Genomic DNA, 16,181 nt, shown 5'->3' on the forward strand with positions numbered 1-16,181 from the left:
GCAAATATTTTCTATGTTCTTACAGATCAGTAATACTTTTAAGATGTAAAAACAATACATTCAAATTAGTAAAAAGAAAAAGAGAATGTTTAACACCTCAATCAATAAAGTGAAAATGGCGAAAGATAATATTGAATAGGCATGCACATCAGACCAGTTTTTAATGAATTGATTTCATTAACAACTGCTCCCAGTTTGAATGAAATATCATTAAATAATAAAAAAATTAATAATGTTTCATTTAATTTCTCAAGAATAGTACACTAAAATCAGATAAAATCATACAAATAGCCCATGTTTCAAAGAGAAAAGGCGTATATTTTTTACATTTCACCTAATATAATAACTATAAGCTAGTATATTAGATACGTAAGAAGTTAACTATATGAAATGGAATTACAAAGGATAAATATTTAAGCCACCTTTAAGAAAATAACTCTGAGTTACCAATTTTACTTTGAGTCACTCAAAAGTTACGCTTTCATTACGCTAATGAAAATTCATAAAAACAATGCATAGAAAATTATGATATTTAAACTAAAGGATTTCCTTAAAAAGTAAAACAGGATAACCTTTATAAATGTTCAGGGGTTAAGAATAAGTTATTTTATTTTAGTGTACTTGGGTCCTTAAAATATTTTGCCAGAATGGTTTTGAACCCTTTTTATTAAAATTCTGTAAATTGAAAAAAAAAAAGGATAGAAGGACGCGTTTAAAAAGTGAAAAATGTATATATATATTTTTTAAAATTAGACCAACTATTATTAAGGGTTTTTTAAAGTTGAGATTTTAAAACATTCCCTTAAATGAATTCCCTTAATTGAATTCCCTTGAATGAAATTATCCGAATTCACCTTTTTATTCAATGTAAAATATGTACTTAATTCAACATGAGAATTTAATTAACATATATCTTCATTTCGAAATTTCTGGAGAAAATGTCTTATCCTGAAGTCCTTCACAATTTACTTTAAATTCTTAATTAAACTTGTATTCATTTTTACAACGATAAATAAAAAAGATTTCAAGCCGTTGGAAGTTGAAATACTAGTATAAAGTACAATTTCTTTGTTTTTTTATCTGTTTTATCCCAACTACCGCAGCCTTAACCTACATTACATATCTTGGTGCGATATAAAATACTAATATTTTATTTTACCTTAAAAATCAATCTAAAACACGTCCGAAGATTATATAAATTTATTACTTTTTTGTTGCCGGCACTTAAACGAGTGCATTTCGCAAGGGTTGAATAATTCTTTCCAGTTTTATTTCCTAAAGAAAATAAATCTTTCTTAGAGCTGTTCGGAATACTAATTATTTGTTGTTATAAAATAACCACAAAAATTTCACTTCCGGGTTCCCTTTCGTCATTTTGTCCTTGGAAATGAAATTATTTCTTCCCACTCGACTTTCTTTTCTGTTGGAATCTAGGCCAGATAGTTTAGTTTATTATTATTCTAAGCAACTCGTGGTTTTTAGATTTGTTGCTATCTGCCAGTGGTGGCTTTCCTAGTTTTTTGTTTCCCATATAATGTTTGATTGTTTCAGAAGTTATAATAGAAGAAAAGTAAACAAATCTGGGCTCAGAATCGAAAGCTTTAGCTATTTATATTGCAGAATATAAAAGGTTTGATAGTAATAGCAAATATTTTATTCCATAAGAACTAAATTTTTAGTTCTTAAAAAATCCAATTAAAAGGTAAGAAAATAGAATACTTCACGATGTGAAAATCATTTAGGTAAGGTATGGAACCCGTGTTTGTTTAGCATTACACCTGAATTAAAGTTTTATTATATAATTCAATGATTTCACTTATTCGGTAAATGCCAGAAAATTTTTGTATAAATTTCCGGGAATTAAATTATGTTTTTGAATTCTAGTGATTATTGTAAAAAGATCATTAAATATTATTGTAATCCTTTTCAAATTTTATTCTTAGACCTGAAAATTAATAATATTTTTTTAAAAATAATTTCTTTTACTAACAGTCTATATTATGAACGATTCAAAAGCACTTTGAGTTAGTTAAAACAAATTATTATTAAATTTATAAATATATATGACAATAAAAAATACAAAAATTCCTGTTTACATTTTTCAGCGTATTGTATATTTATCTAGAATATATTTAGAATAGGATCGACGGAGGTTGAAACGATTATACGCTACCTATGGTAACTGCTGACATTTTAAAATCAAAATTCGAATGTTGCTGTTTTGTTTTTGTTTTTCGTGTGTCTCTCTTTGGATTTTTGTTTCAAACAAGTTCTTGATTCTTATAAACAATCAACATGAGTTGTTGCCTTATAATCAGCTTCCTGAAACAAGCTGCAAATGTTTGTCCAGTAAATATTTTCGTGAATGTTTCCCTCTACTTTAATTAATTAAATTAATTAAACATTATATATCTAAATACAATCTAGCTCAGCAAATATTCGAAAACTTCCTTTATTGCTGAATTTATCAATAATTATATAAAAATAGTATTTTAAAATGCATTTTTGTATTTTATATGCAGATATCAAAATCATTCCTGTCTACATTAAAAGGAAAGGATTTTAGGAAGAATACGAAAAAATGTTGCCGAACTGTTTACATAAGTCACATCAGGGTAACGCAGCCATTCTTACTTCAAATTAAAATTGTAATAGTTGAGGTGATCTTGAAGAATTGAAATATCTTTTGTGCTATCCTTCTTTTTTTGAGTTTTTAGAAGAGTTTTTATTTTTCCTTTTGATTTTCACCTCCAAAATTAACATATAATAAAATTTCTATTTTTTTGAAATTATTATAAAAGTATAGTAAAGAAGATAATTCGGAAACTTTTCTTTTTTTCTCTATAAATTTATTTCACCTGAGTGTTATTTCGTTCATGTAAAAACAGCAGTGAAAAAAGAACACTATCTCATAATTTTTATGAAGATAACTTATTTCTGTTTGAAATTCGAATGTAAATTGAAAGGATTGAAAAAAATCAAAATATATCCTCAATTCTGTCAAAAATTCAAGCAATGAAAAAAGTTTAAAACTATAACCCAAAAAAGCCCTCAAGATACAATATTGAGTAGAATTAGTATTAAAACAAAGAATTCATAAATGTTATCGAAGCAGATATTACTGTCACTGGTGACCATTTTTTTCCTACTGTTAGGTTTTGAAAACTCTTCTTATTCAAGTACCACAACTTTTTTGAAAAAATTTCTTGCACATTATTAATGAGTATTCAAAATCTTATAAGATTCAATAGTACATTACATTCTGTGAATTTATTAACTGCTCAAAAGTTAACCAAATGCAATGCACTATTGAATCAAAATAACTCCTTAACTGTTTTATTTTCTTTCCTATTTAATAAGATGACACCTTCTATTTTGGGAATATTTTCTTATTTTGATTCAAATGGAAGTCCATTGAATACTTGACATATCTATGTATACGAAGTAATTTTAATATTGAATTATAATTGTTATGAATGGTTTATTTTTTGCATACAACTTTCGAAATTCGATAAATCGATGCACGTATAATACTCGGGCAAAACAGTTAAGCGGTTAAGAGCGATAATGATGGAAGTAAGCAGGCATGAATTTCGTCATCCACACGTAAGGCTATGGTGCTAAATCAGTTCAAAGAACTACAATATAATAATTTTAGCTTTCTTTTCAAAGTGTATCCATTTTTTCGTAAAAGTTTAAATAAACTCTGTAACTGCCTAGTGGCCTTGTGGCAGCACTTGTCTTATTAATCTCACATGCTTTAAATTTTACTGTACTTTAAATGCTAAATAAATGCATAATTTCACGGAAGTGGAAAAATCCTTATTTTTCTTTCACATGTTTCAGGTAAATTTCATGCACGGTATTTAAAAAGCATAGCTATAAGCTATTTAATTATCCGATTAATTTATATTTCAGCACTATATTGAAATACTTAATTTCTAATATAATATTTGCTGAACATTTTTAATGATTGTTTTAATGCTGGATAGAGTTTTTGTTGATTAAATGAATGGAATGACCTGTTTGAGAATTGCTAGCACCTAGATAACTATATACAGATGGCGCTTGATGCTTCTTCCGAGTTTATTCATAACCTTCCCTACTGACCAAAATAATTGACACAGGTGCTAGACCTGGCATGAACAGAGGCCAGAGCTTTTGCCATATGGTTTGTGCAAATATTCTTTACCTCCTTTAAGGAACGAAACTTACTCTTTAATTATCATTGAATTTAAATGTAAATAACAAATATATCTTTTTATATCTTTTATTATTAGGATAAAAATATTAATGAATCCACCCTTCGGTTGTGTAAACTCAATTTTTAAGCATAAAAATCTTTTAATATTTCAGAGTATTTCAAAACTCATCCCAGAATCTCATATCTTTAATAATTTGATCAAGCAGTTTTGGCATTATAATGCAACTATAAAAAAATAAAACGTATTTCATTCCTGGGCATTTTAAAAACTGGAGCAGAAATTAGGAATTTCGGGCTCTGAATTGTGAGTCACAAAATTGAAAATGATAATAATGTTTTTAAAATGCAATTTAAAGAATTTTGCTTTTTTTTAAAATTAAAGATCTCATTGCCGAAGCTAACTAAGAATGAAGAATAAACGAAAAATGCAGCATCCAAGATATAAGAATATCAAATCTTGGATGGGAAAAACCTAAAGAATCTTTTTTTTTGTCTTTCTTTCTTTGGTAAACTTGGCTTAGAAGTAATACGTTTCTAAAATTTTATTGAAGATACACAGTTCTAAAATAAGAAAGCAATTTCTTCAAATATTAATTTACAACAAAATTAATACTTTTTTCAATTGACTAATTTCTCTGGAAACTGGTTGGTCTTAAACTGCATCGACATCTTGCTTATAATATGATCTAAATCTAGATTATTCCTTCCATAAATTAATTTTTGGAATTTATGTGAGAACCATTAATTTTTGGCATTTTATTTCAAAAGATGGGATAGGCTTCTATATTTCAAATCGTTTTGAATTTTTTTCTCATTTCATTTTTAATCGAAATTCAAATATTCATTAAACTCAAATTTAAAGTAAACTTATATTTTTCTTATTTGAAGACGAGGCAGCTCATCTTCAAATTTTCAAAGATAATCATTGATTACAAATATGATTTCGCCAAAAGTTTGTTTCATTTTCATAAACTTTATATGTTTATTTTCATACATTTAATAGCAAAAACTGACTTTTATTATGATTATAAATTCGTTTTCTTTAGTAATATTAATGTTAAATCATAGAAATTTCATTATTTAAAAAATTCTCCATAAAAAAATTCAAATTACACACAATTAAAAAAATATTTGCTTCTTGGACAAAATTCATGTACTGAAAATACAGCTGGTAGAAATGTTTTGAATATTTTTTAATTTTTTTAAACAAACTGAAATCAGTATTTTTATAACTTTTTTTTCAAAATCTTATGACAATTTAAAAGCAAAAATATTAGTTTCTTTCATTCTTTAATATTTTAAATAATTTTTAAAAATTTTAAATTTTATATTTAATATTTTTAAACATTTTAATTTTAATAGCCTTTTTAACATTTTGAAGTCAATATGTTAGTATAAAATTGCAATTTTTTTTCCCTAATCGTTTTTGTTGTATTGATATATATTAAATCAAGGCTTCTATAAGACTTTCAGAGAGATTGTAAAATGCACTATTTGGTTCTTGGATACTTTGCAAGCGATCAATGAAAGATAATTTAAAAAACAGTTTCTTAAAGCATTAAACTAAAATTTGCGGAGCATTTATTTAAATTTAATTTCTTTCAACTTATTAATAATTTAAGTTACATTTTTTGTATCTTTTTATATGATGTCATAATTTTTTCTGTCAATAAACAGGATCTCAAAAGTAGAAATATAAGTAACCTTTTCATGATTGGTTATTGAGTTTCTTTTGTAAAAGATTTTATTTATCTTTATTTTTTTTTATTCATTGCTTTTGCTTATATTCTTAAGTTTCATTATTTTATATTCTTTCCAGGTATGACAGCTCAACATTTCACCACAAACTCGGAAAATGAAGAACCTCTATGAATTTCAATATCAAAGTATGTCTTTCTCTGGAATGTATTTTGGCTCTGTCTTCTTGCATTATATGGTTTTATTTCTTTTAAAATATTATGTCATTTTACTTAACTTTGTTAACCGTTATTGATACCGTTTATTTTATTGTTTTTTGTGTATCTTGTAGTTTTATATTTTGAAATTTTTGTTTATTTTCTTTTTGGCTTATTCATTCAATAAAGAAGATTTATTGATAGAATAAGCTATAATTATTTATTTCTTATACTTTTTATTCATTCTAATTTTTTCTGTGAATTAGTTATTTTTTTATTTATTTACTCATTGAGATGGAAAATATAATCTGAGGCGATGAGATAAATGCTAAATAATGCCAAAAAGGCACTAAATATACCAAAACTAATTGTAAAAAAGGAATAAAGACTAATTTGGGATGCAAGGTCTATTCAATCAATTGTTTTCAAAATTTAACCTACTTTTTTTCAAATATATTAGTTTTTTTTAAGAATAAGGTCAAAAATTCTTAAATAATTCAAAATTTCTTTAAAATTCAAGAATAAATCTCAAAATTTTCGGAAATAGATCCTGTGAAATTATTGCATTTTAGATTTATGTACATTTTAATCTTTATGTTTATTAAAAGTGTGAAAAGTCTAGAGACAGATTTTATGGGCATCAAATACAAGCACGTTCTTTATTTTTGAAAAAATAGAATTGTTTGAGAAATAAAAAATAATGCGGCTCTTGTTTCTATACTATATTTGAGACCTTATTTAAGGGTTTATTTCAGCATAATAATATCCAAATATCCGAAAGAGAGAGTAAATAATATATCATGTTCCATCCAAAAGATATCATGTTTCAACCAACGCATTTGTGCAAGTAGAGCTTCTTTTTATTCGTAAATATGATGTTATTGCACAATTTAACAAAGTTAAAGCAAAAAAAATGGAAGCCTTGAGAAAAAATATGTACAGAAGCTGGAAATTATTTAAAAAATCGATGAACGTTTTCGACAAAGAAAAACTATTAAAATTAATTACTGCTCTAATTTATAAAAAACAGAGGAAGTAAGTTAAGAAAAGAGATTCAGGAAAAGGACAGCAGATGATTACAATAAAAAAATGTTGATGATTCATGTATTCATGTAAAAAGTTTCATCTCAAATGGCAAATTTAGCATTGTAAATCAGTCAGTTTCAGACTCCCTTTAATATCAAAATATATAATTCTCCGATTCTAAAATGTAAAATTTTCCACTCCTGGAAGATGATTATTATTAATTTCTTTTAAACCTTTCATATTTTTTTAATGGCATGACAATCTAGGCAGAATTCAAATGTGTTCCAATATATCAAACATAGTAACTGTAAATTTGTTTTGTAACGAAATTAATTAGGAGAGTTATATAATATCAATTCCATATAAATACTCAGTTAATACCTTGTAAAAAGTAATTTTTATTAAAAGTAAATATGAAATTAATTGACTTCTATTGTAAATTTGTATCTCCACACAGATAAAATGAAAGAAAATTAAGACCATCAAAGGATATTTTAATTACAGATCTTATATTCATCTCTTCTATAGAGTGTTTTAACTTCTGAAGCTATATTTACTAATGCATTCAATCTGAAAAAAATACAAAGTATACAAAAATCGCTGACAATTTCACCAATTAACTTTTTTTAAAAATCAGCTGTCTCGACAGCAGTTTAATTAGTATTTTAAAAAATAGGTATTAGAAACATTCCAATTCTAATATATGAAGCCCAATTTTATCTAATATTTCATTACTCACTTTAAAAGAGAACACTCCATTCAGATGCACTGTAAAATGCTATATTTCCTATTAAATATTAATTGGTAATCGAAAGAATATTGTGATTATGTTCTTATATAATCACCACAGAATATGGAACTTGAATTAAAGAGAAAAAGTACTTTCTTGAATTTACAAGTATTTATTGATTCTGCCTTATTAATAGAGAAATCATAATTTTTGTCTTTAAAAACTTATTTTCATAATACTTTTTTTCTTAATAAAATAATTTACTTGCTTGCATTTTTGACTCCAAATTTTGTTGACATGTGCATCTGAGTTAGTTCAAATTCCTTTTAACATGAATGTATCTACAAATGTCGTTTTACGAATTCTGTTTCGGTCGAGTACCCCCCCCCCAAAAAAAAAAAACGGAATTGTGCAATAGAAAGTATCCATATGTACACAGGCATGCAGGCAGACAGGTTTTTCATTTTGATTTATTTTACCAAATATTTTATAGAAATGTATAATTTTGCAGAAAATCTGCATTCTATATTTCATCCGTTTAGTTTTCTGCCTATTATGAGTTATCAGTTTTCACATATAAAGAGATATTTTATCAAAAATAATTTTTCTCGAACTCCTTAATTGATAAAATATGAATATTCTATAAAGTTCAGAAATGAAAAATTTGACTACAAAAATTTCAAAATCTCAACTTCTGCGGCTCAAATTAATACAAGAAATTGATTAAATTCTTTAGTTGAATTATAGTTATTGAAATGAACTCTGCAATTTCAAATAAGTTTAGTTTTTTAAAAAAATGAATTTTAAATGAACTATTAAACTCTTATCTTCCATGAAATATAAAGTATTTTATTTTTGAAAATAGTTTTATTTCACATTATTGAAGCTAAAGCATAGTCTTGTTCATTTTGTAGTACTCTTTTGAAACTAAAAATGACTCAAGGACAAACTTTCAATTAATACCAGTTAAAAAATAATTAATATCAAAAATATATTGAATTTCAAACCGGCACATTCTAATATTATGACCACAAACTTTGGAAATATTCAGGCGCATCTGTTTCACATGCTTAATTATTTTTTCTATTGAATTGTGGTTTTCAAGCCTTTTTTCTATTTTCAAATGTATCAGACAATTTTGTCAAATCCATCAGTTTGTCATTCTTTCTCCTGTAAAGAATATTAAAAAGTTCTCTGAAAAAAAATACTGTGGCATGAAACCAATACAAATAAATCAAATTTGATTATTTTATTCCCTAAATTGAATAAATATTTTTTTACAATTTGAAAATGGCTCTTGTTTTTCTTTCAGTAATTTCCTGTTGCAAAGTTTTATAACGACAACCAAATATTTTACTGATATATTTTCCTAAAATTTAAATGTACATTTAAAAGAAATTCTTAACTGTTAGAAAGCCTATGCTACGTAAAACGTTTTAAATTTGGGAGATAAAGACAGCCTTATTCATAAAAAAATTACTCCATGATATTCGCGCGCTATAATTAAATCTAGTTGCCATTTATTTGGTAATAATTCCTCAGAAGAACTGTATATATTCAGATCCTTTTTTTTTTCAATATCTCAATGCTTAAGGAATTAGAAAGATAAATTTTGGATAAAAACTATCTGCAGGCAAATACTTTTTGAATCAAGTTTGTTTAAAATTTATCAAAACAGCCGTTATAAATATCAGAAGGAATCGCATAATTTATTATTAAAGGCATAATATAATTTTATTTAATAAAATTATACTGTTACAAATTAAATCTGAGGGCAACATTTCATTTAATGAAAACAAAACAAGATAGGGTGTTTCACTTATAATGGTAACACAATACGAATATTAAATATATATTCTAATATTTTTCACTGAAAAGCTGAATTTTTTTATCTCTCTAAATATATAAACTAATATCTACAATGTATTTGCTTCTGATTAACAGTTATTTCTACATTTTTTTTGTAATAAAGCGTTAAAACATATGAATTGTAATAAAAGAATGCATAAAAATAGTCATTAGAGTATTTGAAGATCTCTTTTTTAAGAAACAATTTGATTTCATTTACTGACAAATCGCTGTCTCACAAAATTCGCTTTTCCTTCAAAAATTAGCGTCAGAAACAATTTCGGTCGTCCAAATCTGATAAAATTTATTTTCAATAGCTGTTTCAGGAGCATTTGATTAACAAACAATTGAGCTGCAATGAAAAATTCTTAAAAGCAATACAAAATTAAAGCGCAAATGTCTCTCAAGGACAGTTGACGCTGACTATCCATTGTTTGAGTATGTTTTTAATGTAATTCATGTTGTCAAACGCTTTGATAAAACAAAATTAATTGCACTATTAAGCAGAAAAAGGGACAACAATGAGAGCATAACCAGAATTTAAAACATTTATATCATTCATCATATAATTCAAAATATCCTATATGACGTCCTAAATATAAGTTAATTGTACAAAGATGTGTTAATTACTCAGATATATAGAAAATATCAAAAATTAATTACACGAAAATTAACTGTAAACTTATATTAAATGGCAAATTTTTAAAAGAATTGTAAATCAAGCTATAATCTGATATTTATTGTTTAAAAATTAGTTGCTTTAACGGAAAAAATCTTAATCAGTTTTCAAAAATCAAAAGTATTATTTGCATGAAGAGATAACTGAAGCTAAGCGTACTAAATATTATATAACATATAAAACGAAAAATTATATCCTGATAATGAAAATATATATAATTTTGTTCATACTGTTAACACTTCTAAGTGTTTCGGTTGTGTTTAAGACTTAAAGTAAATAACAATATGTAAATATAACATTTCATACTTTGAAACATATAATAAATGTAATACAAATCTTGGTTTTAAAGTAAAATTCGCAAATATAATTTCTCAAATTTAGAAAAAGCTCAAAATATGTTATACAATGTTCAAGATTTTCTTTCTATTCATACTACTATTAAAAAACGTGTAAATAAAAATTATTTCTTTTTGTTGGTAAGAAGTATCAGTAAATGATGAAAAGTCATTTACTGATTTTTATTAATTATTTAGCCTTCAAAGAGGCTAGAAATTCTTTATACTTTTAAAAAAGCAAAAATGTCAAAAAATGTCCATGATCATGAAATTGCTATTTATATCATAATAAATTTTGAAGCTTTTTTTAAGAGAAATTTTAAAAGAAATTGTATATTTATATTCTGATATTTACTGCTTAAAAACTAGTTGCTTTAAAAAAAGAGATTTCAAAACTCAGTTTTCAAAAATCTAAAGTATGATTTGCATGATGAGATAATTGAAGCTAAGTATACTAAGTAAGATTTAAAAGGAAAAATATTTTTCTGATAGTGAAAATAAGAGTAATTTTGTTCATACTGTTACTCTAATATGTATCTCAGCTGTGTTTAAGACTTAAAATAAATTAAAACGCATCATCATCTTATTTGAAATATATAATAAATGTAATATAATTCTTAGTCCTAAAGTAAAATTCTTAAATGTATTTCTAAAATTTAGTAAACATTTAAAATAAGTTATATGGTTCTCAAGAGTTTCTTTCTTTTAACCCGACTCTTAAAAAACATGTAAATAAAAATCAATTCTTTTCGATATTAACAGATGACACTGAAAAGTCATTTATTAATATTCATTTAATGTTTTACTTTCAAACAAGCTAGAAAACCTTTAAACCATTAAAATGTTTGAAAAAAAAAAACATGTCAGTAAACTTGCTGATATAGATAATTAAATAAATATTTATATCATAATAAATTTTACAGTTTTTTTACCTACTGATAGAAGGAGATATTAGGAAATGATAAATAAAAAGTATAGCGTTGGTGTTTAAAACAGAATCTGAGATGTAGTTTTACTATTTTTTTTTTCATTGTTTGCTTAAAATTTGACATTTTTAATTTTAATTTTCTTATTTTTAAAAAATCCTGAATTTAAATATTTTATAATAATTTGCAAATTGAATTTATTGATGCTTCTTAAGTGCTTTATACAGACAAAGCTGTGCATTTTACCGATTAATAAAATTCTTTCATTCATGGCTTATTTCATAACTCTCTTCATTAAACATTTTTACTATAAAACTGCAAACTTCTTGCAATTAAAAAAATATTATTAAAATGAATGACAGTTGCATTATTCCGAAAAAATATTAAACTAAAATTTTATATCTGAATATGGGAGTGTGCATTTTGGTATATTTTTTAACTGCTCATCCCCCACTAACACAAATTAAATTTGACAGAACTTAAAGCATGATCCATCGTTATCAAAAAGATACTGATTTTGATAATTTTTTTTCGAGAAAAAATTTCGTAATAGTATCTTTCCGCAGAAAGATTCTGCAGTGGTTTGAAATCAGAAACTCAGAAAAAATCGTTAAAAAGTTAGCTGATAGTATAATTAAACCAAATATTTGGTGAGAACAACTTCAGATAACTTAACATTTTTTCAGAATTTACTAATACACATTTTGCTTTGATTTTTTAAGAAGAAGATTCATTATAAATTGAAAGTTTAGGATCGCACGATTAAAGGCCGATTAAAGTTTGGATCTTAAATAATACCTTATAAAACGCTCATGCATATGTAAAATATTGCCTCGTTTATCAATTCGCAACCCTCAATTTTATCATTTTAAAATTTGAACTTTTTGCTGTGAAATGGTTAAAACTTCTATTCACAAATACGTTCAAAATTCTCATTTTTTAAAATATATTTTTTTGTGTTCTCTTATTGAAAAGATATAATATTTGTTTCAATGCGAATAAAATAGTAACTATTCTAACATCTAGTTAACTTAAATATTTCATGCAAGATTAGCCTTCATTTAAGTTTAAGAAATCAGAAATTTTTCTTCGTTTTTAATGATAAATTATTATAAAATCTTAGTTCCTATATGATAAATGATAATACCATACAATAACAAAACTAAACACCCATAAAGAGTCGTTTTTTATTCCAAGTTAATTTTTTATACCATTTACTTACTAAATTTCTGCTCTGTGGTGTGAATGGTTGAGTATATTTTGTAAAGATACATAGTTTTCTTTGAAAAGATAAATTCACAAATAATTCAGTTTACGATCTTAATCTCATTTGACTATAGTTTCAAGCAGATAAAACATTTTCAGATATTAAGATTTAATGATTTCCAAGTGTATACAACGTAAAGACAATAAAATTAATGATGTATCAAAGGACATGTTTGAAGACAAAAGATTTGATTTTAATTCTTTTTCAATCTTGCAATGCAAAATGCAAAAAAAAAAAAAAAAAAAATAGAATTTTTAAATTTTTGTTACAATTATTCTCTTTTAGTAAGTCCCATAATTTAATTGCCATTCCAATTCAGAAATTTTGTTGCATTTTGGTCTACTTGGCTGGAAATGAATTTTTCAATTTTAATGTGACAGTTTCTAAAAAAAAATGTTCAAGCTTTGAATATTTTATGTTCGATTTTGATCCACTTTAAAATGGTTCGTCCATATTTATTTTAGAAACTGTTTTATGTTATTTAATTCTGTAGGCTTAAAACGCTTTATTTCACGATATGTTCGGGAAAACCTGAATTAAATCTAATTTCGAGAGATGAATCAATGATTTTTCACTTTCTATAAAAAATTTCTGTTTAAAATACTTGTAATTAAAAATGTGAAAAATTAATAATCCGAGAACAGGAAATATAAGATAATTATCATATATCATTAACATTTTTTTGTTTGAAGAATCATCGAACAAAAAAATCTTAGTTAAAATCATTTGACACAGAAAACTTCTTAAAATGTCTTAAACGTCAGCAATAATGTTGAATAACTGGAAAATAGAAAAAAAAATAATTATTTAAAATATTTCCATTTGATTATTTAGAAGTTATCTTCAAAATTATTTTAACAAAGTAAAAATTCATAGAACAAATCACGACAATTTTATTAAGCTGAAAATGAATAATTCTGTAATTTAAAAGTCAACATAATTTGGATAGATTGGTCTAATTAAATTGGAATTAATTTTTCATCTAGTATCTTCCCTGGCATTTTAATTTTATACAATAATTCTGTTTAAAACAATGAAAAAAGCTGTTAAAGTATTCAAATAAAATATATCAACAACTTTTCTTCCAAGGTTTAGATGCTTGTGCCACACATTCCCTAAGTACCACATTTTTTTAAAGAAATAGTTAATGTTTACAGTATTATTCATGAAAAGGTATAGCTAATCGCTTCTCACTTAAAGAAAAGCATTTTAATCATATATACTTTCATATTAATTTCCTGTATTTTTAATAATGTTAATTTGTTTTCTTTATTTTAAACAGAGCCTATAATCAAAGTTTTAAGAATTGGAACTGTAGAAAAAATATATTTCAACATTAACTGATACCAAATATAATTGATTCCAAAATTCCTGATTGATCTCAAATTTAATTTTAATTGATCCCAAAATTCCTGTAATACTTAGGTAGAATAAATTTCACGAAAATAGAAGTAAATGCTGTTACTAATTCTTCCAACCTTTTTTGTTTAGACTAACTTCATACGAATCAAGTTCATTTCAAAATAATTAGCGAAAGATGATAGAAAAATTTCTTTAATTCGTGAATTTGAATAGAAAGCTCGAATCTGATTTGAATTAAAGCTTTAAAATAAAAATAAATTAATTTCATCTTTCCGTTTTGATAAGCTAACTGAAGCAAGACCTGTTTACAGATGCATAATTTCAAGTCAATAAATAATTTAATGTTTAAATATCGCAAAATACCCATTGTCTCTGAGCCTTCTGAATTGCTACTGTTATAAGCTTGAGTTGATATGTTGATAAATATTGTAAACAGTGACTCCTTTTAGAGAATATGACGGTATTATGCATTCCTTGAATTGATTTCTTTGTATGTACATGAAATAAGTCATTGTATTATATTATGTACGGAGTAGTTATTTATTAACATATTTAAATCAAAAGGTTAACAAATAAAAGGAAATATCTTCATTTTTGATCCATTCAAAAATTTTAGGATGATATTCATATTAATTAAATATATGTTGATTTTTTTCCTACGAATTTCGCGAAATATCAGTTTTTTAAAGATTTAATAATACTACATTATTTTTTTGATAGCTTGTTATCTTTCCAAAAATTACTGAATTTCTTAAGTAATAAAGATACTTGTGATTGGTTAATAGCAGAGTTGAAAAAAGAATGAAATATCTTTACTTAAAAGCACGTGATTTACTGTCAATAATAAGTTATATTAATTTAAGCTAGGGATGATGAAATAATCATCATCACTTGTTTGTTCTTGGAAACTGTACCAGCAATCTATGAACAAATAATTTAAAAAACGGCCTTGTTTTCAAGCATTCCTCTAAAATTTTCAGAATATTTATTGAAATTTAATTTCTTTTAGCTTATCAATAATTTATTTTTTTATTTTTTGTATCTTCTAAGGTCATTTTTTCCATTAATAAAGAGGATCATTTTAATATTTTTGATAATTTATTCTTCTTCTAAAAATTACTTTATTTTTTAAGTACTAAGATCTTGGGTTTGTTTAATACCAGAGTTGAAAAAAATGAAGCATCTTTATTTAAAAGTGTATAAAGTATAGAGTCATTAGTAAGTTGTACTAATTTAAGCTAATGATGATCACAATAATTTTCTTCACTAGTTGGAGCTAGTCTAAGTAATTTTACATTTAACTAAAAAAAATAGCTTAAAATAGTTATTTCCAGATTTTAAAAAAATGTCTCACGATTGCATCAAAACTGAATTTCCCGAAAACAAATGTGAAAGTTCCTAACATTGTTTGAAAGTTTAATCATATTCCCATAAACGAATACAAAATATCTTGAAAATGATATTTATTTTCAAAGCAATTAGTAAGAGATTAAAATTCGAATTTCCTTTGAAATTAAAAAAACGTAAGTAGTATTAGTAGTAGCTAAAAGTAAAGAAAGAAAAGCCCAGTCCACCCATTTTATGGATTATAAGAAATAAAGCCGTGAAAGGTTAAGAGAATGTGGATAGCGTTTTAACTCCTTCTTCACTACCTTGCTCAACAACAAATAATTTCTCTTATCTGAAATTATAAATTGCCGTTGGCTATCTATGATAAAAATTTAATATCCATAATAGTTCTGATAAAAAATTTTAAAAGCATTTTCTTAAATTTAACAACATATACACAATAAGATATTAGTTATTCCTCTTCGGGTTAACTGAAATGGTTCTCATTAAGTTCATTAATATGAACTGTTGCATTGCTATTAAAATAAATTTAGAGTAATGTAAAATAAAATTCCTTGCA

At 24.9% G+C, this 16,181-nt stretch overlaps 1 long non-coding RNA gene across 1 annotated transcript in view; it reads left to right on the forward strand.

Moving 5' to 3' along the window:
* Window positions 1-16,181, forward strand: part of LOC129960992 (uncharacterized) — a 74,400-nt gene that overhangs the window by 29,061 nt on the left and 29,158 nt on the right. Inside the window, exon 3 of the long non-coding RNA XR_008783739.1 lies at window positions 6,024-6,090. This is a non-coding gene — a long non-coding RNA (uncharacterized LOC129960992). The remainder of the gene's footprint in view (window positions 1-6,023; window positions 6,091-16,181) is intronic.

Source organism: Argiope bruennichi, chromosome X2 (genome assembly GCF_947563725.1).
Source record: "Argiope bruennichi chromosome X2, qqArgBrue1.1, whole genome shotgun sequence".
NCBI classification, from domain to species: domain Eukaryota; kingdom Metazoa; phylum Arthropoda; class Arachnida; order Araneae; family Araneidae; genus Argiope; species Argiope bruennichi.